Source organism: Accipiter gentilis, chromosome 29 (genome assembly GCF_929443795.1).
Source record: "Accipiter gentilis chromosome 29, bAccGen1.1, whole genome shotgun sequence".
Classification (NCBI taxonomy): Eukaryota; Metazoa; Chordata; class Aves; order Accipitriformes; family Accipitridae; genus Astur; species Astur gentilis.
In genome coordinates this window covers 3,876,890-3,904,724 of record NC_064908.1, presented here as the reverse complement: position 1 = coordinate 3,904,724, position 27,835 = coordinate 3,876,890, and the positions used below count along the sequence as shown (strand labels likewise).

Genomic DNA, 27,835 nt, shown 5'->3' with positions numbered 1-27,835 from the left:
CTGTTCAGCGCAATCAGTTGAATCACTGATCACTCCTGCGCTCGCTGTTTCAACAGCACTCTGTCCCCACCAAGAGCACAAGCACGTCACTTAGCACAGGCTGCTGTTTATCCTCGCCAGCAGGTGGTAAATAATAAATACCACCACTCAGGTAGTTCAGAACTCGGAAAGACCCATCCGGCGTGCCGCCCCACTCCCCACAAGACTCGAAGGGCCCTGCGCAAGAAGCACCAGGACGTTCCTCTCACACAGGGCCGAAGCCGCGGCAGCCCAGCGGTACTCACGTTCTGCAGGTAGCGGAAGATGAGGTTCTGGAGCGAGTATTAAGGACGCCCCACAGACAGAGCACACACCCGCACCTTTCCTGTGCCAGGGTTCGGTAAAAACGCTGTTAACTGCTGTCATGGGGAACAGCTCAACTACCGGTGAAGGCAAAGGAGAACAGGCTACATTTAATATAGGACCTTCAGGACAATACGGGCACAACAGGGAAAAATAAAATATTTACAGAAACCATGGCATACACCAAACACCGTGTACATGGACAGAGCCTAGGCTGGGGACAGTGAAGGCTGACGACAGAGCAGGAGGAGGGAAGAGCGAGGGGGAAGCCTTCCTCGCCGGGCTCTTGCGCGCTCTTCCTCTCTCCCAAAGTCCACAACTGACCGACCCATGCTGGCAGAAGGTTCAGAGGGAGAAAGTCCTTCGGCAGGATAAAGCGTCAGCAGCTTGGGGCTGGGTGACCCTTCTGGAGCCGGAACAGCAGTTTGCTCAGTTTTGGTTTCAGACCTTTCCTCTAGGAACAAAGACAGCACAGTGGACTATCAAAGCACGCAAGTGTTTTCTTCCAAAGAGAAAGTATTGACAATCCACTCCGACAACCGATTTTTCCTCTGCCAGCAGCAAGTGCCTGAGGGCTGCCCCACCTTCACAAATCCTCGTAGGAAGAGACTCAAGTTCTTCAAAACTTTAAGAAAATGATTCAAAAGGTAGCTGCTAGGGAAAACGATCCCTGGTGGCAGGGTACACAATAGACCCCAGTCTCAGCTGTCTTCTGCAGGGTCACAAATTCAGACCGCATGTCTGACCAGCAGGGAATCTTAAGACAACTGCGTGCAGATACTCCCAATGTCTACCAGTTCACCTGTGCTTTAAGACTCCTTGCAAAGCCTCAGCTAGAAAAAGAATCACCTCTGGGTATCCAACAAAAGAATCAGTTTCCATTTATTTCTTTCTTTATTTTCAGCCATCAATCAGTTCACCAATTTCCATGAAGAAGTCATCCTCATCATTATCTGGGTACACGTCAATTATCTCTTCTAGTTTGCCTCCTGAGATCTCCCAAAGAAACTTCTGAAAGTTGTCTTCTACAGAGAAGGGGGCTTCCCAGGCCCCTGTGGAGCTCAACCGGCGTTTCTTTACAGCTACTCCTGAGGACGCTGAGGTTGAGCTTGAGACCTCTGACGGTGCCACAGAGTCTGCCGGGCTTCCAGGATGCAGTTCAGGACTGGGAAGAACAAGAAAGAGAGCAAATCAGTGTATGACATTCCTTAAGCAGAGAGATGTTTTCTGCAAACCAGCTCTTAAAATGGTAGTTAATCCCTCCTACCCCTCAGCCTTACGCAGGGATTGTTATTCAATTAACCTGGGGCTGCTTCTAGAGTCCAATGTATCAGCAGGTACATTTTGCAGTTTGGGGATTTATCCGCGAAGACACAGCATCTGGGGTCTGGCAAAGAAGGTTCCGTTTTTGTCGCCAGAGGCACTTTGCCACCTTTACTAATTTGACTGCAAAATGGTGACCAAGTCAACCTCCGCAGGCGTTCAGAAAACCCAAGAAGCCACTGAAAAGCTGTACCAACTTGCAGCATTTTCAGACAAGGATCTAGATAAGCAGTCCAGCCAGCTCCTAGAAACTTATTATTTCAGACGAGTTTTTCCTCTGCTGGATTTTAGCATGAATTATCTCAAAACTCTCATTTTTCCACGTGTGAAAAAAAAAACCAACAACCTTCGTTTCACGTGAAAGGCACACTGATGAAGCGAAAGAACAAGTTGTGGTTGTTACCTGGTTTGGGGTTTTCCTCTCCCGCCTATGGAGAAGAGGCTGTCCTCTGGCAAAGCCAGAACAAGGGCCTAGGAAGAAGCAAGATGGTTTTTATGATACACAGGTCAAAGACTGCTTTGCAGATTCTTCCTCCGCTGCTTCTCCTCTGGCACTGCTGAGCCTTAACCAAAATACAGAGCCAGGGCACACCTGAAGAAAAGTTAGCATTCCCTTAACGTTTACTAACGACCTTGGGTCTTCTTAAAGAACGCAGCAATTAAGGGACATAGCAGAGCATTATGTAAACACTGCCATTCACCTCGTAAAGAGCAGAAAGGTACTACGAGCGTCCTGTCGACCACTTTTGGATTTAAAAGGGAACGGAGACCCGTAGAACATTTCAGTCTTCCATCTTTTCTCCAAGAGGAGGCTACAACTTGGGCATAAATTTTACTAGGGACCCACTACTGCCTCAGCCGCTCTCCTTACCACAGCCGCTTTTTTAGCTGAAGGCTCCTTTGTATCGCCACCAGTGGCACTCAGTGGCTTCACAGCCGCCACGGCAGACGGATGACTCTCGGCTGCCTTACGTTTCAGTGGCTGCTTTGTGGGAGAGGTGGCTTTCCCATCCAAAGGCTTCAGGCACACCTTCGGTTTGGCTAGAGTAAAAGGAAGAGAGAACTGATACAGTCTTGCTCTGCCTCAGGAAAAAAAAAACAACAAACAGGTTCTCTTAACAGCACCACAACCCTTCTAGTTAATTGTATTTAGCCAGCACAAGTACACTGCCATTTCCCAGATTCTCAGCAGTATTTTCCACACCGTAAACTCTGTTTACCAACAAGCCATAAGAAGGTGCAAAGAAATTACAAAAAGGAGCCAGAGTTACAACGTGAAAATTGTCACCCTCTGCCTTTCTTTCAAAGCATGACCTAAAGTAACTCTTTAACATACAGTCAACACTTACTTTCAGCTTTCCATTCCAGAAGTTGGGCTGCCCCTTTCCCTGGTGATACGGCAGCACCCTTTCCGGGGCTTTCAACCCCATCTCCTGGAGATTTCACCAATATCCTCTTTGGAAGCTGATAAGCTGACCCTGAAACCACACTGGATTCAGGACTCCCTGATGCTGGAGTTCTATCCTTGATTGCCTGTTCAGTAGGAGACAGCACAGCAGCTGCTTCCTTCTGAAGCTTCTCTTCTTGGCGTTGCTTCAGTTGCCGCTTCTCCCACATTATCTCTTCAAGGCTCTTCACTTGAACTTTAGAATTAGTTGCACTCTGATCAGAGGGCTACAGGGAAACAATAGAAGAGGACTAAGAGGACAAAAATCTATGGAGATTTCATTAAGAAAATCTCAGTAGCAATCCCTCTGAAACAGCTCCATGTGGAACAGAGCATGTTAATACTATTCAGACCTGACATTTTTCCCCATAAAACGTTCCCTGTGACAAGATCCATGCTTTGCTATGGAAATAGTTTCAAAAGCCTACACTTCCCAACACAGCAAGCTTCTTCAATAGAGCAGAAGACTCTAGCTGTAATCTATTACATTCTTTTTCAGCAACAGGAAGCCATACAAGCTCCCCCAAGACAGCATTCCCTGACAGACTCATTTCCTCTAATACAAACCTCTAGCCTTTTCTATTAAAGTTCTTAGCCCAGGATTTTAAGATCTCCTTCTTCCAGTCTCACAGATAAAGTCACGGAGACGAAAAACATTAACCTTGCAGATTTTATCTGGTGCTAATAGGGTTTCTTATTCACTGTCAGGTATAATAAGATTAATTCAAAGCTTGGGGTTTAACACATTGTCTGGAAATCCTATTCAAAGGAGTGACAGGACTTGCGACAGCACTGCAGCGCTTACCAAATGCAGAAAGGTAGGAACACACTCAAACTGGGAGCATGCAGCCAGTTACAAACAAAACATAACAAAATGTATCCAAAACTGTATGAATAGATAGATGTATGTCTTCACAAAGGACTCACCTCTGCAGGTGCAGAGACAGCTTTGGGAAAAGGCTTGCTCAATTCCACTATCTTCTTTTCTTCTCTTCCAGGTGCTTCAAAACAAGCAAAAAAAAAAAAAAAAAAAAAAAAGATCATCATTTTGTCAACAGCAGAAATAAAGAATCCTGGCTACCTCTGTTTCCTTGTTCTGTTTATTTCCTCACGTCTAATAATGGGACAGAGGGAAAGGCTACAGTAAGCAATCCCTGCACCGTTCGAGCTCTCCTTCCCTCAATCGCACTATTCTCTTTTTAGGTGGCTTATATAATCTTAACGATAGCTTTAGTGCTCTGCCAATTTTGACAAAAACTGGCCCTCACATTAAGAAGTTGATACATGCTTTGCAAACATAGATACATCAATAACTGCATCAAACAACACATATGCCAAAGAGGAAGGTAAGCCTGGATTCAGCCCAGGGAAGATCCCATACCACAAGCGGATGGCAGAAAAAACAGAAGCAAGAAACTAGGCTACAAAGCTCCTCAGTGGAAGAATTTTCCAGTGGGAAATACAGAAAGCTATCACGTGATTCATGGAAAATAATATGGTTGCATATTCTGGCACTGCCTTGCCTTCTGACTTTGTAGCCTTAAACTCTTCTACCCTCTACGATATGCAGAGGGAAAAAGCAAAGCAAAACCTGAGGAAACTGAATTTGCTTGACAGGGGAAGTGCTTCACCAGGGCAGGTATCAAATCACCTTATTACCTATTAGCTTTGTGATCCGTAACATCCTCCTCCCTGTTGGGGCAGGTTCAGGTTGTGCCGGTGGAGCTGGCACTTTTCCTCCACTCTGCTGCATCCGCAGAGCTTTCTCCCGCTTGATTTCTTCCAAGGTTTTAACACGCACTTCTCCTGCTGGCTTGGCTTTACCTGTAGGCTCTGCCGGGCGCACTTGGCTGGGCACAGACGGAGCAAGTATGCTCTGCTTCTTGGGTTCCCTCTCAACTTTTGTCTCGGTAGGAAACTCTTCTGTTTTTTGCTTCTTTCGTTCCAATCGCTTGTGGTTTTTTTCAGCCAGGGAGCCTGAGAAAGTTTTGACACGAACTGCAGGGGAAGGTCTTGCCCCCAAGCTGCGATCTTCTGTTTTACAACGTCCTTCAGTCTGGGGTTTCACTTGAGGTTCTCCTCGTCTCTGGTGAGCTCTCTCAAGTCGAATTTCCTCCAATGTTTTCACATGAATCTCTCCTGCCGGCTTAGCAGCCTTCTCTGTCATCATCATCAAAAAAAAAAAAAAAAAAAGAAAAAGAAAAAAAAGAGAAGCACCAACATTTAAGGAGAGAAAAGCAATAGTTAAAGTCTCCAAAATCTGTCACAGTACTAAGGAAAACTAGGTTTGCGTGATCCCAAGAAGGCATCTTAGGACAGCACCATTCTGCACGGTATTCTCCTCCTTTAAGCCACTTGTATTTTGAAAACTAGCGCTATCCGGTGAGAGTGGCAACACAAAAAGCATTAGTCTATTTTATTTTGTTACTTTCTCAGACCGTTGTCTCTCTGTTCGCATCTCAAACTCCTGCTCCTGGCAGTGCTTCTGTCCTACTTGTGCGTAAGCATACTGCAGCTTCTGACGGTTCACAGCAGTTTTCAAGCGGAAACTTTGATGAGGCACGAGTGGACAACACACCCCCTCGCCCCCCCCCGCCCCCGAGGCAGATCTCTGACAGTGGCTAAACAGGACAGCTTCAGCACTCAAGCAAGAGGAATCAGGCAGGGTTTTTTAAATTCACTTTTAGGGCTGTATGGAAGCTCATGGAAAGACAAAAGGGGAAAGCATACTTAATACCCAGTTCTTACCTGTCTCTGTACTGGTCTGTTCAGAGGGCAGTCCTAGCCTCTCCTTCAGAGACCTGGGGACTTGAACTACAAGAGAGAACAGAAAAAGTTCGGCAGGCTGCATAAATCTCCATTTGGTGTTCACATAAATCGCATTTTGCAATGAGAGCCATCACTTCACTGGGATTCAGAGCTACCTTGAGCCCTCAACCAACATGCACAAAGAACCACTAGAACAAAGGACAAACAGCAAACCTAAACAGAAAACCTGTGCATCAAATCCAGATGTCTGCTTAGTAGCCATACCTCTCTTTGGTGCTTTGTCAGCACTCTCCAGAACCTCTATCTTCTTCCCCAGCCTGTCAGCAAGCTTGCGCTTTAACGGAAGGACACTTTTACCAGCTTCAGAAAGAGAGAAAACAAGCAATACTTTAAGAACGTTTCTCTGCAGGAGGGTTTTAGAACAGTCAGCCACAAACTTCCATGCTTCCGGGGATCTTTTCTTAGATTTGCCTTTCAGCTGATAACCAAATTTGCCACTTCTGCCTGCCGTCAATACACATCTCTGCCAAAATGTATTTTCCTCCGGCATGCAGCAAAAATACCCTTCAACATAGTCACGTTTAGATGAGGGCACCTGAACAACGCCTCACAAAAAGCTCTTACCTATGGAGGCTTTCCGTTTTCCCATCCTCTCGCTAAGATTCAGTTGAATCACAGGCTCCTCCCCTAAGACAAAGAATAATCTCTTCACTGCACAGAAACCAGTAGCCACTAAGAGCATTGTCCTTCTAGCCCACGTCCCAGCAAAAGGCACTCTTCTGGTAGCCAAACCACAGAAACGAGTGACTACGCGTAGTAGTAGTGCCACACGGTTTTTGCCTTTCAAAGGAATTTGTGCAGATCTGAACACCACCACTTATACACAGACTCGTATCACGCTACTGTCCGCAAGAGCCACCGTCAGCCTGGTCAACGCTTCAAAAATTGGCTACTTGTATAATACCATCTTCTATAGGTCTGCCCTTGCATTACTGCCTGGTTTTCCCAGTTATCCCCTTATTTGCATACTGACACTCGTATTGACATTAGCCTCTCTCTCTGCTGCTACTGCACTTCACCCAACCGCTACTTCTGCCACGTGCTGTCGACACATTAGCTCATTCACAAATCTCACTCAACTTCAGGAACATGAGAGTCCAATTAAGCACACTGGAGGGTCTGTAAGGTGGTGTAATACATGATGAGCTACGGCTTAATGTCAGGCTGATAAAAACCCCTTCTGGATCTTTTACTGCAACACAACAAACTGAGCACCTACAAATGCCAAATATTTGCAATCAAACCAGGGCCTGGAAGCCTAAAAGCATGGTTTCCATTAGAAAAGGCAGCACCAGCAGGCTAACGTGTCTGAATTATCTTAATTATTACTTAACCTTTTGGTTAAGGAGCCATGAAATGGAAACAATAGTAGTCACTACAAGTAGGGGATATTAACTCACCACCTTGGCTTTTTGTTTTTTCCTTTAGTTTCTCCAATTTGATTTCTTCAAGTGTTTTTATTCCAAAATTTAAATTGTCCTCTGAAAACAGAAAATCATTAATGAAGCTGAGGCCTAAAGGCACATGTTGAAGAGCACACATCCTCAAGCTTCTGACAGCTCAGAACCCTTCCAAAGTCTTCCAAATAAACCCTCTCAACACTCCCCACCAGGACAAAAAGCCATAGAACGGATGGGTATTTTGGTAAGCGATTGGCACCCTTCTTCACCCCTCCTCCCACCCTACAGAGTAAAACCTGCAGTTTTAAGCGTTTTAATCCATCTACACGATATTAGATTCCATTAGACATGGCTTCTTCCCACAGTGTTTGAAAGGACACATTTGCAGGCATTTCAACTCCACGCTGTGGCTCTCTTTTGTTTTACAAAAGTCTACAAGGAGGAGTTGACCTGTCTGACCCAAGGGACACACGACAGTATTAGACAGGAATGAGCTCGTGGAAATAACTGACTCCATCCAGCTACCCGATGTTCTACTGTAGATTTAGAACATATCACTTTGGAGTTCATCGTCAAGTTCTCCTTCCAAGCCATCCTACTACAGCTGCTAGAATACCTTGCTTTGTATCAGCCCTGCGTTTCCCAGTGGAAATTATCCGCGATCCACTATGGGCTTGTGTTGCTGGTTGCTGGACAGGTGTTTTAGTTTCACCTCCTTCTTCAGAAAGCTGCTCTGAAAGTCCAAAATAAAACCTATTCAGTTATGGAGCAGGGATTATACAAGGCGTTTCATGTTCATGTAGCTCGTACAACGACGTTTCAGTCCACGGTTCATATTCTGTTCGTATTCTTAACTACAAGCAACTGTGCGGGAGGTGTTTTTTAAACAGCTGTATTGACTTGACAGGCTCATATAAGCGAGAGCTATACCGGGGAAAAAAATATTTAAGACTCCGGACTCTCGTCCGTAGCTTTAAACACGACACAGTTCAGGCACTCTGTGAAGTTATACATTCACCTCCAGTAGAAATGCCTTCAGTAAGCAAAAAGTACCCATCTTCATCGTCATCTGCAGCACTGATTACAACTGGCTGGAGGATGTGTAGGACTTGGGACCTTTTCAGAGCTTTCCACTTTCATCACCCCCCTCAGCTGCGGAGTGGGACTTGACTGGACAGAAAGTTTGTTTTGCTGCAGTGACGCCTGAGCCATTTTCACATCATCTTCTGCAGGCTCAGGTGGACTTGGAAGCGTAGCTAGAGGAAGACGAGGACCATCTCTCATTTGGCCATGTAAAACTGTCACCCCAACCTTGCACTCACTGTCTAGATACGGTAGATAAGGTAGACAACCCACCTGGCTGCTGAATTCAGAGTTTCCTATTCCCCACCCCTACGAACACACTAGGAACAACGGCTTCCCTTCACACACTCATCTCACCACCCTACCCTCCAGAAAGGATGAAATGAAGGGAAAGCCACCTGAAGTGCAAAGATCACACAAAGCACAGAGAAGCTGAGCATGAAAGAAAAAATTAAACACCAGAATTACAGTCCGTTTAGCTGAGAGCCTGTGACTGCACACTTCTCCCTACACTCATCAGTGAGCAGTTACTTGATGCCTTCTACGGCATTGTACCCACTCCGAAGTAATATTCAGAATTAATTCTTTCATGCTTAAAGGAAAAGGACCCAAGAAACTCACTTTTGCTTGGCGGGAAGAAGCGCCCATCAACATAGCATCCTTTCGTGTGACGGAACGCGCAGTTGGATTTCTCACAGCCAGCTGATTGATCCTCCCAGTAGCAAGGAATCTCACTGCGCTTTTTCTGAAGACAGAAAGAAAGAAAAGCTCGTGGTAACACTCGCCTTAGGCTTGCTAAGAGACATAGTTACACGTCATGCCAGAGACAGGGCTATCGCAGTGAAGTGCGGAAACATCATTCCCAAGGGCAGTCTATCACTGAAAGCATTTCAGGGCAGATCGACAAAGCTTGCGTAAGCTGTAACTACTACATATTATCTAGCTTTCCTGTCGTTCCGTTGGAGAAGTCGCGGGCTCGCACACATCAGTTCAGGGTGGGTTAAACTAAGACAATGTGCAAAATACTGGGATTATTCAGAGGGGAAAAATGCCTTGAATTGCCTAGCTTGAATCTATCTCAAGTTCTCTTTCAGAGCCTTATTTCCTTCCCATCTTCTCCCTCCCCGCCCTGTGCTACCCCAAGACGTCAGAACAACGCCAGCACCTAATACAAAAATGTCTTGCTGAGGTATACCTCAGAAATTGATTTTTCTTCCCCCAACTTCCTCCCACCCCCCTCCAAGTAACAGAAACCAGTATCATTTGAAAGCAAGTAAATCTAGCACGTACAAGCACATTCAGTCTGCCGACAGCAAGGAAAAATGCTTTCAGGGATTTAGTTGGAGAACACATCTTTAGGCAAACACTCACATCGACTTCCATGTGTCTCAATCTGCAGGTAGGCTTGAAACAGCGACCCTCCTGCCACCGCCTGCACACTCTCTCACTTCCCAGAGCAGCCGCACAGTGGCGGACGGAACAGCTGTCTCCCTGTAACCAAAAGGAAACCCACAAAGAGGAAATTAAAAGAGTACAGCCTCAAAAATTATCCATGCTAGTAGAACTGGAAGCAGAATCTAACTGCTTCTTAAGTTAACAGACATCTGGATGTCTCCGCCCCCTCCTCTCCTAAAAACTCAACAAGAAACCCCAAAGCAAAAGCAGCCCAAACATACCTTGTCACAGGTGGAATAGAAATAGAAGTAGCAGTCGTCCCCTTGCTTGGACATAATCGACACCGTCTGAGAACGAGCTCAGGTTCGAAGGGTTCGCTCTCAGCAGGGACTTCCTCCAGTCCTCGTAAGAGCTGCCTTCGCTCTTTCTTGGACGGAAAGTCTCCTGACGGCTCGATCAGTCAAATCGTCTTTTTCAAAGTAACCCTTAAGAAAGGTATCAGTAAGTGAAAAAGGAGAAACAGTCCTACTCCCCGGTCTAACCTTTTTTGTTGTACCCCAGCTAACGCACGAGAGGAGTATTATTGCCCCTACCTGTGGGTACTTGCGGGTTATAAAGCACAAAGTATTTCACTTGGGCAGTCTCTCTTGCTGCTCTGCTTTGTGCCTTTAATCGCTTACAAAAATATTAAAGATGCTTAACGCCCCCCCTGTTGATTAGGACAGTCAGATCACAAGGAAGGCAGAGCACCAGGAACTACGTGTTCTCATCCCCCTTGTCAATCCGTCAGCCTTACCCCAGACGCAGACAGCTGCTGATGATTTACCTGCTGGTCACCGCACTCCACTAGCCTGACAGCGCCCTCGGTGTCACAAGTTACACAGAGAATGCTGCACTATGATGCGTATGCAAACCACCCATCATGTCGTCTGAAGCGCAGGACAAGCTCTTGCTAACACATCTCATTCTCTGGATGAGAATCTGAAGCCAAGTTGTCCACAGCTGAAGCAGAATAGCCAGAATTTCCACTCCTTACAGTTGTTTTAGTCAACTCTACCTGTTAAATACTGTCTAAACTTGGACTGGGGGCATGTGCCGAGCCTGGTGGTTACAACACTCAAGACCTTCTCTGAGCAACAACCGCAAGGTTGCCAGGCATGAAAGCAAAGCTTAAAGCAGACAACTATCTCAGCCTCCTCTCCCCTGAGTCGGGGTCAGCTTTCCTCGTGATCTGAGAGTCACAGCCCTCACCACAGCCACAGGGCACAGCCGCCCCTTGCTGGCTGGACCACCTCTACTTGAAGATGTGCCACTTCAGGGACCTGAATTAGGACATCCTATCTTAAAATGAGAGGCAAACCAATCTGTTCAAGCCTATCTGTTCAAGTCTATCTGTTCTGCCTGATCAGCTGAATCACTGATCATTCCTGTGCTTGCTGTTTCAACAGCACTCTGTCCCCTCCAAGAGCCCACATGTCACTTAGCAGAGGCTGCTATTTATCCTCGCCAGCAGACTGCAAATATCAAATACCGCCACTCAGATGGTTACCTGCTTTGACTCAGAGATGACACAGCAAGTGTCAGAATTGTTCAGGGCCACCCGTGTTAGACGTAGCTGGCAGGAATTTGACTGGACCCCTCCAGCCACCCGGGCTGCAGAAAAAGTGCAGCGCAGCCCATCCGTTGTTACACACATTTGAAAGAAAAAGATTCGTCTCAGGCAGAGGCAAATTCATTCTCCTTCACGTTCAACAAAACCACCAGCTCAAGAAACAGCAGGAACCGAGACCTAGCCCGTATCCGCTCACTGTACTCCAAACTCAACCCTCTTCACACCTTTCATGCTTTAAAGCCTTGCTACGGGGAAGGCTCACGCAGCCCGGTTTCAGGCATCGCTCGGCTTACACAGACATACTGACATACCCAGCTGTTTCCTTGATTTTGGTTTGGAGTGAATTTCCTCTGCGTCGTCCGGCACCAAGTTCACACATTCATCAAAGCCCTAAAAATCAGCAACAAAAGCCGCCGCTGAGCTACGTGCCCTGCTCTAAACTTCAGCAACAACGACACAAACTATCGTGAGCTGTGCTGACGTGGGCTGGACAATTAAGACTATTAATTGGAGAGGCACCCCCCACGCTAGTTTTTCCTGACAGGAAGAAACAGTCTTATAAATTTGAAGAGCAACCCACAAAACACCCAATCCAAAGAGATCCTGATACTCACAGTGATGCAGCCTTCTAGCCGCATGTTCACTTGCTCATAAAGCCACACCTGGATCCTGGACCTCTGCAAAACAATGGAGGGGGAGAGCACAACAGGAACATAAACACTCCACACAATTTTGTCCTCTCCTGTGCATTAAGAACTCCTTGCTGCCGATACCTTTGTAACACTCGAGGCAGTAACTCTTACACATGGTTTCAGTTATGTCCTCAGTAATTTTTAAGGTGGTAGACTATTTTGGAAATCCTCTCTGCCTTCACTGGAAACACGCAACAGCACAGGTTTTAAGGCTGTCACGGAAAACATCCCTGCACACCTGACTGCAAGAGCAAACGTCTCTCACAAAGGTAACTCCTTAAGGTGAGAAGGGAAAATGCCCAACTCGGAACTAGCTGTTCTTCTCACGGATCGCAACGACAGCAAGTTCTTCAGTTCAAGCGAGACCGGCTCCAAAATCCCCATCCTGAATTCGGAAAGACCCATCCGGCGTGCCGCCCCGCTCCCCACACGGCTCGAAGGGCCCTGCGCAAGAAGCACCGGGACGTTCCTCGCACACGGGGCCGAAGCCGCGGCAGCCCGGCGGTACTCACGTTCTGCAGGTAGCGGAAGATGAGGTTCTGGAGCGGAGCGTTAAGGACGCAGCACGGCAACGAGTCCTCGGCAACACGGCCCTTCGGCGCCTCCCGGCCGCACTCAGCAGCTCCTGCCCGCCTAGCCCAGGCCCCCGCCCCCGCCAGACCGCCCCCCCCCCCCCACAGGAAGGATACGATGGGCTGCACCATCACCTTCTGCACCTTCTGGCCCTGCCCGCGGTACGCCATGGCTATGGCTGCTGCTGCCGCCGCCGCCACCGGAAGCCGCGAAGCAGGGCGGGAGCGCGCAAGGAGCCCTGGGATGCTGGCGGACCAGGCCGCTCGAGGCGGCTGGGAGGACCCGCGTCTCTACTGCTCCGCGGCGGGGTGGCGAGCAGCGGGGAGCCCCCCCGGGACCCTCTGTCGTCGTCCCCCCCCCCCGCCTCCATCGTCTACCGGCGATCAGGGCAGGTCCCAGAGGACTGGAGGCTTGCCAATGTGACTCCCATTTATAAAAAGGGTCAGAGGGGGAATCCGGGGAACCACGGGCCTGTCAGCCTGACCCCGCTACTGGGGAAGATTATGGCACGGTTTGTCTTGAGGGCGCTCACATGGCAAGTCCAGGACAAGCAGGGGATCGGGCCTGGTCAGCATGGCTTTACGAAAGACAGGTCCTGCTTGACCAACCTGATCTCCTTCTTTGAGCAGGTGACCCTCCTAGTGGATGAGGGAAAGGCTGTGGATGTTACCTACCTTGACTTCAGCAAGGCCGTTGACACTGTCTCTCACGGCACACTCCTTGAGAAGCTGGCGTCTCATGGCTTGGACAAGTGTACTCTTCACTGGGTGAAAAACTGGCCGGATGGACGAGCACAATGGGTTGTGGTGACTGGGGTGAAATCCAGCTGGGGGCTGGTCACAAGTGGTATTCCCCAGGGCTCAGTATTGTTGCCAGTTCTGTTTAATATCTTCATCAACGATTTGGACGAGGGGATCGAGTGCACCCTCAGCAAGTTTGCAGATGACACCCAGTTGGGAGGCAGGGTCGATCTGCTTGAGGGTAGGGATCTGGGCAGGCTAGGTCGATGGGCCAAGGCCAATCGTATGAAGTTCAACAAGGCCGAGGGCCGGGTCCTGCGCTTCAGTCACAGCGACCCCATGCAGTGCTACGGGCTTGGGGAAGAGTGGCTGGAAAGCTGCCCGGCAGAGAAAGACCTGGGGATGCTGGTTGAAGCCGTCTGAATATGAGCCAGCAGTGTGCCCAGGTGGCCAAGGAGGCCAACGGCGTGCTGGCCTGTATCAGAAATAGTGTGGCTGGCAGAAGCAGGGAGGTGGTTGTTCCCCTGTACTCGGCACTGATGAGGCCGCACCTCGAGTACTGCATTTAGTTTTGGGCCCCTCACTACAAGAAAGACATGGAGGTGCTGGAACGTGTCCAGAGAAGGGCAACCGAGTTGGTGAGGGGCCTGGAGCACAAGTCTTGTGAGGAGCAGCTGAGGGAGCTGGGGCTGTTTAGAGGAGGCTGAGGGGAGACCTTATCGCTCTGTACAACTACCTGAAGGGAGGGGTGTAGTGAGGTGGGTGCTGGTCTCTTCTGTCAGGTGGCCGCAGATGGGACGAGAGAAAATGGCCACAAGTTGCTGCAGGGGAGGTTTACACTAGATACTAGGAAAAATTTCTTTACTGACAGGGTTGTCAGATATTGGAATAGGCTGCCCTGCGAAGTGGTTGAGTCACCATCCCTGAAGGTAAAAAAGTGGTTTAGACAAGGTACTCCACAACATGGGTTAGTGGGCATGGATGATGGTTGGACTCAATGATCTTGAAGGTCTTTTCCAACCTAAATGATTCTAACAGGGAAGAATAAAATATTTACAGAAACCATGGCGTACACCAAACCCCATCTCCACGGAAAGAGCCTAGGCCGGGGACAGTGAAGGCTGACAACAGAGCAGGAGGAGGGAAGCAGCAAGGGGGAAGCCTTCCTCGCTGGGCTCTTGCGCGCTCTTCCTCTCTCCCAAAGTCCACGAGCGAGTGACCGACTGACTGACCCATGCTTGGCAGAAGTCTCAGCAGGAGAAAGTCCTTTGGCAGGATAAAGCGTCAGCAGCTTGGGGCTGGGTGACCCTTCTGGAGCCGGAACAGCAGTTTGCTCAGTTTTGGTTTCAGACCTTTCCTCTAGGAACAAAGACAGCACAGTGGACTATCAAAGCACGCAAGTGTTTTCTTCCAAAGAGAAAGTATTGACAATCCACTCCGACAACCGATTTTTCCTCTGCCAGCAGCAAATGCCTGAGGGCCGCCCCACCTTCACAAATCCTCGTAGGAAGACACACAAGTTCATCAAAACTTTAAGAAAATGATTCAAAAGGTAGCTGCTAGGGAAAACGATCCCTGGTGGCAGGGTACACAATAGACCCCAGTCTCAGCTGTCTTCTGCAGGGTCACAAATTCAGACCGCATGTCTGACCAGCAGGGAAGTTCAGGACAACTGCGTGCAGGTACTCCCAATGTCTACCAGTTCACCTGTGCTTTAAGACTCCTTGCAAAGCCTCAGCTAGAAAAAGAATCACCTCTGGGTATCCAACAAAAGAATCAGTTTCCATTTATTTCTTTCTTTATTTTAAGCCTTAAGACTATGCGCTTCAGGTGTCCAGCATTTCAGCAAGCTCCATGAGGAGCTCATCCTCATCCTTCTCTGGGTCCGGGTCAATTATCTCTTCCAGTTTGCCTCCTGAGATCTCCCAAAGAAACTGCTCAAAGTCGTCTTCTACAGAGAAGGGGGCTTCCCAGGCCCCTGTGGAGCTCAACCCCTCTGTCTTTACTGCTACTCCTGAGGAAGCTGAGGTCGAGCTTGAGACCTCTGACGGTGCCACAGAGTCTGCCGGGCTTCCAGGATGCAGTTCAGGACTGGGAAGAACAAGAAAGAGAGCAAATCAGTGTATGACATTCCTTAAGCAGAGAGATGTTTTCTGCAAACCAGCTCTTAAAATGGTAGTTAATCCCTCCTACCCCTCAGCCTTACGCAGGGATTGTTATTCAATTAACCTGGGGCTGCTTCTAGAGTCCAATGTACCAGCAGGTACATTTTGCAGTTTGGGGATTTATCCGCGAAGACACAGCATCTGGGGTCTGGCAAAGAAGGTTCCGTTTTTGTCGCCACAGGCACTTTGCCACCTTTACTAATTTGACTGCAAAAGGGTGACCAAGTCAACCTCCGCAGGCGTTCAGAAAACCCAAGAAGCCACTGAAAAGCTGTACCAACTTGCAGCATTTTCAGACAAGGATCTAGATAAGCAGTCCAGCCAGCTCCTAGAAACTTATTATTTCAGACGAGTTTTTCCTCTGCTGGATTTTGGCATGAATTATCTCAAAACTCTCATTTTTCCACGTGTGAAAAAAAAGACCAACAACCTTCGTTTCACGTGAAAGGCACACTGATGAAGCGAAAGAACAAGTTGTGGTTGTTACCTGGTTTGGGGTTTTCCTCTCCCACCTATGGAGAAGAGGCTGCCCTCTGGCAAAGCCGGAACAAGGGCCTAGGAAGAAGCAAGATGGTTTTTATGATACACAGGTCAAAGACCGCTTTGCAGATTCTTCCTCCGCTGCTTCTCCTCTGGCATTGCTGAGCCTTAACCAAAATACAGAGCCAGGGCACACCTGAAGAAAAGTTAGCATTCCCTTAACGTTTACTAACGACCTTGGGTCTTCTTAAAGAACGCAGCAATTAAGGGACATGGCAGAGCATTATGTAAACACTGCCATTCACCTCGTAAAGAGCAGAAAGGTACTACGAGCGTCCTGTTGACCACTTTTGGATTTAAAAGGGAACGGAGACCCGTAGAACATTTCAGTCTTCCATCTTTTCTCCAAGAGGAGGCTACAACTTGGGCATAAATTTTACTAGGGACCCACTACTGCCTCAGCCGCTCTCCTTACCACAGCCGCTTTTTTAGCTGAAGGCTCCTTCCCGTCGCCACCAGTGGCACTCAGTGGCTTCACAGCCGCCACGGCAGACGGATGACTCTCGGCTGCCTTACGTTTCAGTGGCTGCTTTCTGGGGAAGGTGGCTTTCCCATCCAAAGGCTTCAGGCACCCCTTTGGTTTGGCTAGAGTAAAAGGAAGAGAGAATTGATACCGTCTTGCTCTGCCTCAGGAAAAAAAAACCCAACAAACAAACAGGTTCTCTTAACAGCGCCACAGTCCTTCTAGTTAAGTGTATTTAGCCAGCAGCTAAACAGCACTCGAGCTTCAGCACTCGAGCAAGAGGAATCAGGCAGGGTTTTTTAAATTCACTTTTAGGGCTGTATGAAAGCTCATGGAAAGACAAAAGGGGAAAGCATACTTAATAGCCAGTTCGTACCTGTCTCTGTACGGCTCTGTTCAGAGGGCAGTCCTAGCCTCTCCTTCAGAGACCTGGGGACTTGAACTACAAGAGAGAACAGAAAAAGTTGGGCAGGCTGCATAAATCTCCATTTGCTGTTCACGTTTCGAAATGAGAGCCGTCACGTCACTGGGATTCAGAGCTACCTTGAGCCCGCAACCAACACGCACAAAGAACCACTAGAAGAAAGGACAAACAGCAAACCTAAACAGAAAATCTGTGCATCAAATCCCCATGTCTGCTTAGTAGCTGCACCTCTCTTTGGTGCTTTGTCAGCATTCTCCAGAACCTCTGTATTCTTCCCCAGCCTGTCAGCAAGCTTGCGCTTTAACGGAAGGACACTTTTACCAGCTTCAGAAAGAGAGGAAACAGGCAATACTTTAAGAACGTTTCTCTGGGGGCAGATTTTAGAACAGTCAGCCACAAACTTCCATGCTTCCGGGGATCTTTTCTTAGATTTGCCTTTCAGCTGCTAACCAAATTTGCCACTTCTGCCTGCCGTCAATACACATCTCTGCCAAAATGTATTTTCCTCCGGCACGCAGCAAAAATACCCTTCAACATAGTCACGTTTAGATGAGGGCACCCGAACAACGCCTCACAAAAAGCTCTTCCTCTGGAGGCTTTCCGTTTTCCCATCCTCTCGCCAAGATTCAGTTGAATCACAGGCTCCTCCCCTAAGACAAAGACTAATCTAGCTCTTCACTGCACAGAAGCCAGTAGCCACTAAGAGCATTGTCCTTCTAGCCCACGTCCCGGCAAAAGGCACTCTTCTGGTAGCCAAACCACAGAAACGAGTGACTACGCGTAGTAGTAGTGCCCCACGGTTTTTGCCTTTCAAAGGAATTTGTGCAGATCTGAACACCACCACTTATACACAGACTCGTATCATGCTACTGTCCGCAAGAGCCACCGTCAGCCTGGTCAACGCTTCAAAAATTGGCTACTTGTATAATACCATCTTCTATAGGTCTGCCCTTGCATTACTGCCCGGTTTTCCCAGTTATCCCCTTATTTGCATACTGACACTCGTATTGACATTAGCCTCTCTCTCTGCTGCTACTGCACTTCACCCAACCGCTACTTCCGCTACGTGCTGTCGACACATTAGCTCATTCACAAGTCTCACTCAACTTCAGGAACATGAGAGTCCAATTAAGCACATTGGAGGGTCTGTAAGGTGGTGTAATACATGATGAGCTACGGCTTAATGTCAGGCTGATAAAAACCCCTTCTGGACCTTTTACTGCAACACAACAAACTGAGCACCTACAAATGCCAAATATTTGCAATCAAGCCAGGGCCTGGAAGCCTAAAAGCATGGTTTCCATTAGAAAAGGCAGCACCAGCAGGCTAACGTGTCTGAATTATCTTAATTATTACTTAACCTTTCGGTTGAGGAGCCATGAAATGGAAACAATAGTAGTCACTACAAGTAGGGGATATTAACTCACCACCTTGGCTTTTTGTTTTTTCCTTTAGTTTCTCCAATTTGATTTCTTCAAGTGTTTTTATTCCAAAATTTAAATTGTCCTCTGAAAACAGAAAATCATTAATGAAGCTGAGGCCTAAAGGCACATGTTGAAGAGCACACATCCTCAAGCTTCTGACAGCTCAGAACCCTTCCAAAGTCTTCCAAATAAACCCTCTCAACACTCCCCACCAGGACAAAAAGCCATAGAACGGATGGGTATTTTGGTAAGCGATTGGCACCCTTCTTCACCCCTCCTCCCACCCTACAGAGTAAAACCTGCAGTTTTAAGCGTTTTAATCCATCTACACGATATTAGATTCCATTAGACATGGCTTCTTCCCACAGTGTTTGAAAGGACACATTTGCAGGCATTTCAACTCCACGCTGTGGCTCTCTTTTGTTTTACAAAAGTCTACAAGGAGGAGTTGACCTGTCTGACCCAAGGGACACACGACAGTATTAGACAGGAATGAGCTCGTGGAAATAACTGACTCCATCCAGCTACCCGATGTTCTACTGTAGATTTAGAACATATCACTTTGGAGTTCATCGTCAAGTTCTCCTTCCAAGCCATCCTACTACAGCTGCTAGAATACCTTGCTTTGTATCAGCCCTGCGTTTCCCAGTGGAAATTATCCGCGATCCACTACGGGCTTGTGTTGCTGGTTGCTGGACAGGTGTTTTAGTTTCATCTCCTTCTTCAGAAAGCTGCTCTGAAAGTCCAAAATAAAACCTATTCAGTTATGGAGCAGGGATTATACAAGGCGTTTCATGCTCATGTAGCTCGTACAACGACGTTTCAGTCCACGGTTCATATTCTGTTCGCATTCTTAACTACAAGCAACTGTTTGCGGGAGGTGTTTTTTAAACAGCTGCATTGACTTGACAGGCTCATACAAGCGAGAGCTATACCGGGGAAAAAAATATTTAAGACTCCAGACTCTCGTCCGTAGCTTTAAACACGACACAGTTCAGGCACTCTGTGAAGTTATACATTCACCTCCAGTAGAAATGCCTTCAGTAAGCAAAAAGTACCCATCTTCATCGTCATCTGCAGCACTGATTACAACTGGCTGGAGGATGTGTAGGACTTGGGACCTTTTCAGAGCTTTCCACTTTCATCACCCCCCTCAGCTGCGGAGTGGGACTTGACTGGACAGAAAGTGTGTTTTGCTGCAGTGACGCCTGAGCCATTTTCACATCACCTTCTGCAGGCTCAGGTGGACTTGGAAGCGTAGCTAGAGGAAGACGAGGACCATCTCTCATTTGGCCATGTAAAACTGTCACCCCAACCTTGCACTCACTGTCTAGATACGGTAGATAAGGTAGACAACCCACCTGGCTGCTGAATTCAGAGTTTCCTATTCCCCACCCCTACGAACACACTAGGAACAACGGCTTCCCTTCACACACTCATCTCACCACCCTACCCTCCAGAAAGGATGAAATGAAGGGAAAGCCACCTGAAGTGCAAAGATCACACAAAGCACAGAGAAGCTGAGCATGAAAGAAAAAATTAAACACCAGAATTACAGTCCGTTTAGCTGAGAGCCTGTGACTGCTCACTTCTCCCTACGCTCATCAGTGAGCAGTTACTTGATGCCTTCTACGGCATTGTACCCACTCCGAAGTAATATTCAGAATTAATTCTTTCATGCTTAAAGGAAAAGGGCCCAAGAAACTCACTTTTGCTTGGCGGGAAGAAGCGCCCATCAACATAGCGTCCTTTCGTGTGATGGAACGCGCAGTTGGATTTCTGACAGCCAGCTGGTTGATTCTCCCAGTAGCAAGGAATCTCACTGCGCTTTTTCTGAAGACAGAAAGAAAGAAAAGCTCGTGGTAACACTCGCCTTAGGCTTGCTAAGAGACATAGTTACACGTCATGCCAGAGACAGGGCTATCGCAGTGCAGTGCGGAAACATCATTCCCAAGGGCAGTCTATCACTGAAAGCATTTCAGGGCAGATCGACAAAACTTGCGTAAGCTGTAACTACTACATATTATCTAGCTTTCCTGTCGTTCCGTTGGAGAAGTCGCGGGCTCGCACACATCAGTTCAGGGTGGGTTAAACTAAGACAATGTGCAAAATACTGGGATTATTCAGAGGGGAAAAATGCCTTGAACTGCCTAGCTTGAATCTATCTCAAGTTCTCTTTCAGAGCCTTATTTCCTTCCCATCTTCTCCCTCCCCGCCCTGTGCTACCCCAAGACGTCAGAACAACGCCAGCACCTAATACAAAAATGTCTTGCTGAGGTATACCTCAGAAATTGATTTTTCTTCCCCCAACTTCCTCCCACCCCCCTCCAAGTAACAGAAACCAGTATCATTTGAAAGCAAGTAAATCTAGCACGTACAAGCACATTCAGTCTGCCGACAGCAAGGAAAAATGCTTTCAGGGATTTAGTTGGAGAACACATCTTTAGGCAAACACTCACATCGACTTCCATGTGTCTCAATCTGCAGGTAGGCTTGAAACAGCGACCCTCCTGCCACCGCCTGCACACTCTCTCACTTCCCAGAGCAGCCGCACAGTGGCGGAAGGAACAGCTGTCTCCCTGTAACCAAAAGGAAACCCACAAAGAGGAAATTAAAAGAGTACAGCCTCAAAAATTATCCATGCTAGTAGAACTGGAAGCAGAATCTAACTGCTTCTTAAGTTAACAGACATCTGGATGTCTCCGCCCCCTCCTCTCCTAAAAACTCAACAAGAAACCCCAAAGCAAAAGCAGCCCAAACATACCTTGTCACAGGTGGAATAGAAATAGAAGTAGCAGTCGTCCCCTTGCTTGGACATAATCGACACCGTCTGAGAACGAGCTCAGGTTCGAAGGGTTCGCTCTCAGCAGGGACTTCCTCCAGTCCTCGTAAGAGCTGCCTTCGCTCTTTCTTGGACGGAAAGTCTCCTGACGGCTCGATCAGTCAAATCGTCTTTTTCAAAGTAACCCTAAAGAAAGGTATCAGTAAGTGAAAAAGGAGAAACAGTCCTACTCCCCGGTCTAACCTTTTTTGTTGCACCCCAGCTAACGCACGAGAGGAGTATTATTGCCCCTACCTGTGGGTTATAAAGCACAAAGTATTTCACTTGGGCAGTCTCTCTTGCTGCTCTGCTTTGTGCCTTTAATCGCTTACAAAAATATTAAAGATGCTTAACGCCCCCCCTGTTGATTAGGACAGCCAGATCACAAGGAAGGCAGAGCCCCAGGAACTACGTGTTCTCATCCCCCTTGTCAATCCGTCAGCCTTACCCCAGACGCAGACAGCTGCTGATGATTTACCTGCTGGTCACCGCACTCCACTAGCCTGACAGCGCCCTCGGTGTCACAAGTTACACAGAGAATGCTGCACTATGATGCGTATGCAAACCACCCATCATGTCGTCTGAAGCGCAGGACAAGCTCTTGCTAACACATCTCATTCTCTGGATGAGAATCTGAAGCCAAGTTGTCCACAGCTGAAGCAGAATAGCCAGAATTTCCACTCCTTACAGTTGTTTTAGTCAACTCTACCTGTTAAATACTGTCTGGACATACATACACATACCTGTTTATGCACACACCAAGAGCGAGTGATGATAAAGTCAGCAAGAGTGAGAGTAAAAATTAGAATGTGGGGCTATTTGCCACAGCAGACTGCATAGAAAGTCTTTCATTTTGAGGGAACCAGCAAACCCAAAAGATCTACGTAACGGTTTGATGAATGTGCCTTCAAGGCTGATGCTTTATAACACGAGGGATTTGGGGGTCAGCACACAAACAGGCATACCTACCTACACGCATACAGTATCAACGTTTCTACACACGCGAGCGTGCACAGCCTATGTTGCACGATATCCGTAGCGAGAGCAACTCTCAGCCCTAATCGGACACGCGGAGTTGCAATCAATTAACAGCAGGGAGACAGCAGATCGAGGATACCGCAAGCTTTGAGAGGCAGGGAAATGCTTCCTTTGCAAGTGGCATGGCTGCATGATACCAAGAATTTGGGATGACTTTGATTTTTAGGAAAGAATTTGTTCTTTTTTTACATCAGAGCCAATGCTACAAGTTTGCCTTCATACGCTCTTCTCTAATCCATATATCCATCATCATGCATTGCAGCAAGATCACGGAAGGTTTGAAAAGATGGCTTAGGTCCAGTTCGACAGCTGATGATTTTTTGGTGCCTCCAGAGCTGAAACTGATCTTCTTTAGCCACAAGCAGGTTTTCTTCATGCGAAGTCAGATACTTTGATTCTTACTCTTTTAAAGATACTAAATGCCATAAAACCTGCAACCACACCAGATAAAGCTCAAATTCAAGCGGTTCTGACCCCTTTCATTCAGACGCTGCGCGTTTCTGTGCAAGTATTTCTGACTCTCTTGGACAAAACAGAATGAAATGGTTCTTACAAATTAATAGCAAAAGGTTGGAACCTTCTACTCACACAAACACTAGCGGATTTTCAAGGAGGTTTTTTTTTTTTCTGGCAGGGAATTTTCCCAAATCTGAAATAAAGAGAGGACAAGGTGGGTTCTCATGTTAGTTATTGGGTTTTGACTGCTTGTCAAAGGGAAGAAAAACAGTTGTTAAGTGCAAGGGTTCCTTCCCTTCTTCAGTATTGATGGGACTATTCACTTTTCACCCTTAGCACCTTCGAAAACAGACTGTTGTGTCCTGCAGATTCCTACGCATCTCCTCCTAGAAATTACTGGGTGTGCTGCTGATGCCATTGATAATTAAATGAAATTTCAAGCACGATTTCCGCAGTTTGCACAAGCCAACTCCTAAATGGAAGGCAAGTAAGGACCACTGCTTTGCCCAGCAGAGGCATTCCAACACAAATCAGGAGGAATTCACGGTCTAGAAGGTGCCATTTCTTTTCCCTAGGAAGTGAGACACACCTGTATAGTGCAACTTTACTATATCCACCACCATGGGGGGAACAAGAGAAATCCCCTCAGATCTAGCTCTTTTGAATGTCCAAGCAGCTCAGCATTCCGCTTGTCGCCTTCCATATTCCTGAGCAGGAGTTTGACTGGACCCCTCCAGCCACCCGGGCTGCAGAAAAAGTGCAGCGCAGCCCATCCGTTGTTACGCACATTTGAAAGACAAAGACTCGTCTCAGGCAGAGGCAGATTCTTTCTCCTTCACGTTCAACAAAACCACCAGCTCAAGAAACAGCAGGAACCGAGACCTAGCCCGTATCCGCTCACTGTACTCCAAACTCAACCCTCTTCACACCTTTCATGCTTTAAAGCCTTGCTACGGGGAAGGCTCACGCAGCCAGGTTTCAGGCATCGCTCGGCTTACACAGACATACTGACATACCCAGCTGTTTCCTTGATTTTGGTTTGGAGTGAATTTCCTCTGCGTCGTCCGGCACCAAGTTCACACATTCATCAAAGCCCTAAAAATCAGCAACAAAAGCCGCCGCTGAGCTACGTGCCCTGCTCTAAACTTCAGCAACAACGACACAAACTATCGTGAGCTGTGCTGACGTGGGCTGGACAATTAAGACTATTAATTGGAGAGGCACCCCCCACGCTAGTTTTTCCTGACAGGAAGAAACAGTTTTATAAATTTGAAGAACAACCAACAAAACACCCAATCCAAAGAGATCCTGAGACTCACAGTGATGCAGCCTTCTAGCCGCATGCTCGGAAAGACCCGTCCGGTGTGCCGCCCCGCTCCCCACACGGCTCGAAGGGCCCTGCGCAAGAAGCACCAGGACGTTCCTCGCACACGGGGCCGAAGCCGCGGCAGCCCGGCGGTACTCACGTTCTGCAGGTAGCGGAAGATGAGGTTCTGGAGCGGAGCGTTAAGGACGCCCCACAGACAGACCACGCACCTGCACCTTTCCTGCGCCAGGGTTTGGTAAAAATGCTGTTAACTGCTGTCATGGGGAACAGCTCAACTACCGGTGAAGGCGGAGGCGGCCAGGCTACATTTAATACAGGACCTTCAGGAGAATACGGGCATAACAGCGAAAAATAAAATATTTACAGAAACCATGGCATACACCAAACCTCGTCTCCACGGACAGAGCCTAGGCCGGGGACAGTGAAGGCTGACAACAGAGCAGGAGGAGGGAAGCAGCGAGGGGAAAGCCTTCCTCGCTGGGCTCTTGCGCGCTCTTCCTCTCTCCCAAAGTCCACGAGCGAGCGAGCGAGCGACCGACCCATGCTGGCAGAAACTCCATGCTTGCTCCCAGCGGGAGAAAGTCCTTTGGCAGGATAAAGCATCGGCAGCTTGGGGCTGGGTGACCCTTCTGGAGCCGGAACAGCAGTTTGCTCAGTTTTGGTTTCAGACCTTTCCTCTAGGAACAAAGACAGCACAGTGGACTATCAAAGCACGCAAGTGTTTTCTTCCAAAGAGAAAGTATTGACAATCCACTCCGACAACCGATTTTTCCTCTGCCAGCAGCAAATGCCTGAGGGCCGCCCCACCTTCACAAATCCTTGTAGGAAGAGACTCAAGTTCTTCAAAACTTTAAGAAAATGATTCAAAAGGTAGCTGCTAGGGAAAACGATCCCTGGTGGCAGGGTACACAATAGACCCCAGTCTCAGCTGTCTTCTGCAGGGTCACAAATTCAGACCGCATGTCTGACCAGCAGGGAAGTTCAGGACAACTGCGTGCAGGTACTCCCAATGTCTACCAGTTCACCTGTGCTTTAAGACTCCTTGCAAAGCCTCAGCTAGAAAAAGAATCACCTCTGGGTATCCAACAAAAGAATCAGTTTCCATTTATTTCTTTCTTTATTTTAAGCCTTAAGACTATGCGCTTCAGGTGTCCAGCATTTCAGCAAGCTCCATGAGGAGCTCATCCTCATCCTTCTCTGGGTCCGGGTCAATTATCTCTTCCAGTTTGCCTCCTGAGATCTCCCAAAGAAACTGCTCAAAGTCGTCTTCTACAGAGAAGGGGGCTTCCCAGGCCCCTGTGGAGCTCAACCCCTCTGTCTTTACTGCTACTCCTGAGGAAGCTGAGGTCGAGCTTGAGACCTCTGACGGTGCCACAGAGTCTGCCGGGCTTCCAGGATGCAGTTCAGGACTGGGAAGAACAAGAAAGAGAGCAAATCAGTGTATGACATTCCTTAAGCAGAGAGATGTTTTCTGCAAACCAGCTCTTAAAATGGTAGTTAATCCCTCCTACCCCTCAGCCTTACGCAGGGATTGTTATTCAATTAACCTGGGGCTGCTTCTAGAGTCCAATGTACCAGCAGGTACATTTTGCAGTTTGGGGATTTATCCGCGAAGACACAGCATCTGGGGTCTGGCAAAGAAGGTTCCGTTTTTGTCGCCACAGGCACTTTGCCACCTTTACTAATTTGACTGCAAAAGGGTGACCAAGTCAACCTCCGCAGGCGTTCAGAAAACCCAAGAAGCCACTGAAAAGCTGTACCAACTTGCAGCATTTTCAGACAAGGATCTAGATAAGCAGTCCAGCCAGCTCCTAGAAACTTATTATTTCAGACGAGTTTTTCCTCTGCTGGATTTTGGCATGAATTATCTCAAAACTCTCATTTTTCCACGTGTGAAAAAAAAACCCCAACAACCTTCGTTTCACGTGAAAGGCACACTGATGAAGCAAAAGAACAAGTTGTGGTTGTTACCTGGTTTGGGGTTTTCCTCTCCCGCCTATGGAGAAGAGGCTGCCCTCTGGCAAAGCCGGAACAAGGGCCTAGGAAGAAGCAAGATGGTTTTTATGATACACAGGTCAAAGACTGCTTTGCAGATTCTTCCTCCGCTGCTTCTCCTCTGGCATTGCTGAGCCTTAACCAAAATACAGAGCCAGGGCACACCTGAAGAAAAGTTAGCATTCCCTTAACGTTTACTAACGACCTTGGGTCTTCTTAAAGAACGCAGCAATTAAGGGACATGGCAGAGCATTATGTAAACACTGCCATTCACCTCGTAAAGAGCAGAAAGGTACTGCGAGCGTCCTGTCGACCACTTTTGGATTTAAAAGGGAACGGAGACCCGTAGAACATTTCAGTCTTCCATCTTTTCTCCAAGAGGAGGCTACAACTTGGGCATAAATTTTACTAGGGACCCACTACTGCCTCAGCCGCTCTCCTTACCACAGCCGCTTTTTTAGCTGAAGGCTCCTTCCCGTCGCCACCAGTGGCACTCGGTGGCTTCACAGCCGCCACGGCAGACGGATGACTCTCGGCTGCCTTACGTTTCAGTGGCTGCTTTCTGGGGAAGGTGGCTTTCCCATCCAAAGGCTTCAGGCACCCCTTTGGTTTGGCTAGAGTAAAAGGAAGAGAGAATTGATACCGTCTTGCTCTGCCTCAGGAAAAAAAAACCCAACAAACAAACAGGTTCTCTTAACAGCGCCACAGTCCTTCTAGTTAAGTGTATTTAGCCAGCAGCTAAACAGCACTCGAGCTTCAGCACTCGAGCAAGAGGAATCAGGCAGGGTTTTTTAAATTCACTTTTAGGGCTGTATGAAAGCTCATGGAAAGACAAAAGGGGAACGCATACTTAATAGCCAGTTCGTACCTGTCTCTGTACGGCTCTGTTCAGAGGGCAGTCCTAGCCTCTCCTTCAGAGACCTGGGGACTTGAACTACAAGAGAGAACAGAAAAAGTTGGGCAGGCTGCATAAATCTCCATTTGCTGTTCACGTTTCGAAATGAGAGCCGTCACGTCACTGGGATTCAGAGCTACCTTGAGCCCGCAACCAACACGCACAAAGAACCACTAGAAGAAAGGACAAACAGCAAACCTAAACAGAAAATCTGTGCATCAAATCCCCATGTCTGCTTAGTAGCTGCACCTCTCTTTGGTGCTTTGTCAGCACTCTCCAGAACCTCTGTCTTCTTCCCCAGCCTGTCAGCAAGCTTGCGCTTTAACGGAAGGACACTTTTACCAGCTTCAGAAAGAGAGGAAACAGGCAATACTTTAAGAACGTTTCTCTGGAGGCGGATTTTAGAACAGTCAGCCACAAACTTCCATGCTTCCGGGGATCTTTTCTTAGATTTGCCTTTCAGCTGATAACCAAATTTGCCACTTCTGCCTGCCGTCAATACACATCTCTGCCAAAATGTATTTTCCTCCGGCACGCAGCAAAAATACCCTTCAACATAGTCACGTTTAGATGAGGGCACCCGAACAACGCCTCACAAAAAGCTCTTCCTCTGGAGGCTTTCCGTTTTCCCATCCTCTCGCCAAGATTCAGTTGAATCACAGGCTCCTCCCCTAAGACAAAGACTAATCTAGCTCTTCACTGCACAGAAGCCAGTAGCCACTAAGAGCATTGTCCTTCTAGCCCACGTCCCGGCAAAAGGCACTCTTCTGGTAGCCAAACCACAGAAACGAGTGACTACGCGTAGTAGTAGTGCCCCACGGTTTTTGCCTTTCAAAGGAATTTGTGCAGAT

The 27,835-nt window shown here is 47.8% G+C and overlaps 2 protein-coding genes and 2 pseudogenes across 3 annotated transcripts in view; 2 read left to right on the top strand and 2 right to left on the bottom strand.

Annotated features, from left to right (window-relative positions):
- Positions 1-12,884, bottom strand: part of LOC126051938 (zinc finger CCCH domain-containing protein 11A-like) — a 67,342-nt pseudogene extending 54,458 nt beyond the window's left edge.
- Positions 1-27,835, top strand: part of SNRPE (small nuclear ribonucleoprotein polypeptide E) — a 302,587-nt gene that overhangs the window by 42,968 nt on the left and 231,784 nt on the right. The gene's annotated exons all lie outside the window — the stretch shown is intronic.
- Positions 1-27,835, top strand: part of LOC126051937 (uncharacterized) — a 183,807-nt gene that overhangs the window by 25,466 nt on the left and 130,506 nt on the right. Inside the window, exon 2 of one of the 2 annotated variants that reach the window (XM_049831873.1) lies at positions 13,949-14,194. The exons of the other annotated variant lie outside the window; for it this stretch is intronic. The gene's annotated coding sequence lies outside the window, so the exon portion shown is untranslated. Of the gene's footprint in view, positions 1-13,948; positions 14,195-27,835 lie in introns of those variants that run through there. 2 annotated transcript variants of the gene reach the window in all.
- Positions 999-21,270, bottom strand: LOC126052336 (zinc finger CCCH domain-containing protein 11A-like; annotated as a pseudogene).